The following is a 5,134-nucleotide window of genomic DNA, read 5'->3' as shown; positions in this document are numbered from 1 at the left end:
TAAAATGGGTGTAATATAAGAAAAACGTGTTACCATGTACAATAGGTACAGATGTTCATGTCATGTTATGTTGCCGTTGTTCTTAACCAACATTATTCAGAGATAAAGGTTTAACTCCTGTTAAAACTAAACTAAACTTAAACATTTATAACACATAACTGAGATGAAACTCTTTTTGCTAAATATTGAGACAAATAATCTTTGATGGCTTTAATACACTCTTTCACAAATAAAACATCTTCGTCATATATACAGAACAATCATACATATCGTTTTTTTGTCCATATTTAAGTTCACTTATTTGAGTTCACGAGCCACAAGATATTTGTTTACACGATTTCATTTTGTCGTCTCTTTGATCTGAAGTATATCGACGTCACAACCAAAGTAGCAAACATTGACACAGATACAACGACGACTCCAACGACGTACAGAGGCTTTGTTCAATTGTTTCCTACTTCCGTTTTCTTTCCTGAATTTAACTCCTCTGGACCTGTTATAATTTGAAAAAAAACATTGAGTTCCGACTTCCAACAATAATTGATCCGATATTGTGTTTTTCTCGTGTCCAATCAGATGCCAAACAGTCACCTGATTAATGTGCTAAATTGCTAAGAACGATATTAGAAACTAGTACAAGGTTATTTTTAAAAGTCCGTCAGTATATTTTAAAAACCTTTTGCACACATGTGATCTAAATGATTTCTTAAATTATCAATAATTTTAACATGTCTATTAAAATATTTTAACCCTTTTTAATACATGAGGAAATTGTCAAAAAACTAAGTTTCTCCCTCTTTCAGCCAAAGTTGTCTTTGAATAATTTGGCTACGCGTGTTCATGTATATATATCCCTGGTTTTAAAATGTTTAGGTTTGAACGTCCTGGATGAAGGTAAATCAAGAACAGGGTTCCTAACATATGAAATTTAAAAAGGGTTATTTTCATTTAAAGTCAATGCCTGTATTCCCTTATGATTATTGATAATTATGATAATGTTTTTTCTTCAACTAATCAATACACTTCTACGTCTGTTAAAAGTTAACATTTTTTGTTTGTAACCTTGATTTATTTTCTTTATTTATTTAAGAAATTTGAACATCGTTACCGACGTTAATAGTTTACTTTGCCCTTCTCAATGATTTCAAATTTCCTTAACCAACTTGCCCTTTTGAAAAAGAACTGTAGCTTCATCTTCAGCAGAACCAATTGGTCCAACACCTTCAATAGGTTCATCATCTTGATATATGCTCCCGACTCGCTTCCTGTTGCTACAATGAGGCTCACAGTCACTCTAGTAGTCATTGATATGACAAGATGTGGCATTGCAATGAACATACATTGAAATAGGGTGGAAAGCGTACTCCAAATTCTTTGAAGTGGAATCTTGTCTCATGTGTAGACTTGGTAGTGACAAACGCACTAGGTACAGCTGGACATCTGTCAAAAAACATATATAATAGTCAATCGTAGAGGTTCTGTTTATGTTTTGATTAACAAATACATTAATTATAGCATGCTTAATGCCTGTCAAAAGACATGCACGAATTTGTTCAAGTTGTAATTGTTTTCCCAGCGGCATTACCACTTTAAGAAAGCTTAAGGATTATATACTCTTTTGTTGTTTCAATGCTAAACATATTGAAATTTTATAAAAAATCCACAGTTTTCCCCCTTGTACTCTAATATTTAAAAATTCGGTGCTTGATAGAGAGAGGATAATTGCATGCAGTGCTAGCAATGATTTCCTTAAAATAAGTTTATAAATTAATTTATTTGTTTAAAAGATTATAAATATGGACCAATTCAAGTTCAATTTCTAGGTTGCGCTCGATTTTTGTGACTCAGCACGAGTGTTTTTTTTTTTTATGTAAAGGTTGTTCAGGACATTTCGTAAGCAATAAACGCTAGCATATCATGGAAACACAAGTAACACAGAAGGGTCCATAAACCTTACCCATGAGCATATTGATAAGTGTATTTTAACTGGTGATTATGAAACTACTTGTAATATTACACATTCACAAATTATGTTTTATTTGAATACATTCCAAAATAGACTGTTAAACGCACTTTATATTCCGTTTCTTTATATGATATAAAAAAGAGGATGTGGTATGATTGCCAATGAGACAACTCTCCACAAGAGACCAAACGACACAGAAATTAACAACTATAGGTCACCGTACGGCCTTCAACAATGAACAAAGCCCATACCGCACAGTCAGCTACAAAAGGCCCCGAAATGACAATGTAAAACAAATCAAACGAGAAAACTAACGGCCCACTTTATGTACAAAAAATGAACGAAAAACAAATATGTAACACATAAACAAACGACAACCACTAAATTACAGGCTCCTGACTTGGGACAGGCACATACATACAGAATGTGGCGGGGTCAAACATGTCAGCGGGATCCCAACCCTCCCCTAACCCGGGACAATGGTGCAACAACACAACACAAGAACGAACCACATAAACCAGCCGAAAGAGGCCCAACCCATCAGATGGACAAAAACACAAACACCACAAACACAAGTGGACGCGGCCGGGCACCTGCACACCCAAACAACAAAAAGACACCAAGTACAGATCTGAGAGCACTAGCAGTCACTGACAGCTAGTTCAAAGCCACCAACAACTAATAAAAAAAACCACGCATCCAAGACCAAACAACCAACCCACACACATCCAACATCCAACGGACCCAGCGCAAAGACGCCACAAACAGCCAGAGAAAAACATGACCCCGTACAACGCCAAGACACAGGCACCGACAGACAGCAGATCCATGAATGTGCATACGTATACAACAACAACATTCAGCTTGCCCCCAACCCAGCGACAACAAAACCAACACCAGCACCAACAAACACAACACTCAATGATTCAACCACAGTGCCGAACCGGTAACCCCCCAGAATAAGTTTATTTAAAGGATCGATAAGTTTACCAGGATCGTTTCTAAATTTCCGGGCACGGTAAACAATATTGCCGTAAAAATGAGGATGTGCAATCCCGTTTGAAAACGTTTGCTACAGGTACAACCAAACTTCAAAACCTAATCTTTATATCTGTGGAAGAGAAGAATTTAGAAAAAGTTTTAAGTAATTTGTGGTAACGAAATCCCTGGCTTAATAATTTACCAGTAATACATAGAATACGTTATGATGTCTAGTCTTATGTTTTCTAAATTATGTAAATCTAAATTTAATTTGATATTATTCAAATTTTTTTTTAATGTTGAATGTCTGAATTATTTACCCGTTAGCAAGATAATTTATTGTCAGTCACCTGACCAATTCTACTTGAAGTGCTGTTATATAATTGTCTATATCTATCAACAGAGGACATCTGACAGACGTTTCTTGACTTTTTGTTGTTCGGTTTACTTTTCTTAGACTTCGCTATAAAGTTAAGAGTTTTATACTCTTGAATACATTTATTCTGTAAACTAGATATGTCAGGTTTGATATGATTTTTAAGTTTATAAAATCTTGAATTATTCGAACCACTTATGCTTTCCTACCAAGGAAAAGATTGCAATAGACGTATTTGGCAATTTTTAACTTTGGTTTTAATACTATTCAACTTAGTATTTGGCTTTTAACTGTTCATAATACTAGCGGTACTGACGAATCATATGTAGACATAGCATACGTCTGGCCTACAGAATTTTACCTATCAATTTAAAAATAATTTTTGAACCTACTAATTCAATTGTGTTAATGATATTTTGTGTATTTCTCACATCATCTTTAGATTAAAGAGAAAAAATGGTGTCGTCTGCTAGCTGCGAGATCTTAAAGCAAAGAGTTTTTGTCTTCAAGCTTAATTCATTGTGTAATTTGAAAACTCATGATGTTAGATTCTTGCTTAGTCCGCAGCTCTATCTGATGTTGCCGGATATAGAGACCAAACCATATTTCAAGAGTTGTGACCAATCTTCTGAAAGCTTTAGGAAGTTATCATTCCGTTATCGCTTCTTTATGAATAGCCATTAAATTGTTGCACTTTAATCTCTGATGAAATAATTCATGAACATTTATTAATAATTTGACCCATTTCTGATTAAATAGTCCATCGCACCCATTTTTGATTAGATAGTAGATGTACGAATCACTTGCTGATTTACTTGGCTTTATGTAGCAGTCTGATAACCTCATTTTAACATTATAGTCAAGGAATGGAGTTGTTGCCTTGGCGTAAACATTCTGACCAACCATGTAGGACGGAGGGAATCAATTGAATTCGTGCTGAAATTTTGAATCACTGAAGAACTTCAGTTGAACGACAAAATGTCCTACACCAGAAATTGTCTGTTGTTCTAAGTTGCCATGGATGTTGTTGATGTTTTTTTCTCCTGACTCCCGCTTTGACATGTCACATTCGACACTTACACGAAACCTGTACTCGTGGACAATATATGGTTGGTTTGGATCGTGCACAGCGTAGACAAGTGTGTTTGTATAAATAACTCCATTTGCAGATGTCTGTGAAATAAAACAAGCTTCGTAAAAGAACGTAATAATCCTTCTTCCATTGATGATATATAATATAAAAGTAATATCAAAATGACCATGGCAGTATGAAAATAACAAACAAATATTATTAAATATAACTGTAACAAAAATAGTTTATTGTCGAATTTAGTAAAATGCAAATTTGGAAAACATTAAGTTATTAATCTTCTGGCGGAATTGTTAAAGAAGACTTTAGTGTTTTTTTGGTTTTTTTTATGCCAAATAAATTTAAATTCCAAAACCTAAAAGAATATTTTGAAGAGCTGATATAACAAAAAAACAAAGTTATTTTAACGTGTTGGTATGCATCACAACAATTTATTTTGTCACACGAAATACAGATGTCTAAAACATCTAGTTCTTTCAAGGATGATATATGTCGCTGAATATTCAAAGACCTAAGTTGTTTTCTTTACATTAATTTGTATCAATAGTCTTTCATCTTGAACCAAATCGAAAAAGACATGTCTCTCTAATCACGTTTTTGAATTTGGAACATTCCAACTATATGCACTAAAGATTAATGATCCTCCCAGGGTTCTTCCGATATAAAAAAGACAACCATGATGTAACTGACGGTGGCGTTCAACACAAAAATCAATCACCCA

The 5,134-nt window shown here is 34.2% G+C and overlaps 1 pseudogene; it reads right to left on the bottom strand.

Moving 5' to 3' along the window:
- Window positions 1–329: 329 nt before the first annotated feature.
- On the bottom strand, window positions 330–4,229 carry LOC127721124 (pancreatic secretory granule membrane major glycoprotein GP2-like; annotated as a pseudogene).
- Between the last annotated feature and the right edge of the window lie 905 nt (window positions 4,230–5,134).

This window comes from Mytilus californianus, unplaced genomic scaffold (assembly GCF_021869535.1).
Source record: "Mytilus californianus isolate M0D057914Y unplaced genomic scaffold, xbMytCali1.0.p SCAF_12, whole genome shotgun sequence".
Lineage (NCBI taxonomy): Eukaryota > Metazoa > Mollusca > Bivalvia > Mytilida > Mytilidae > Mytilus > Mytilus californianus.
Note: the sequence above shows the minus strand (reverse complement) of the source record. Positions and strands in the feature narration are given on the sequence as shown.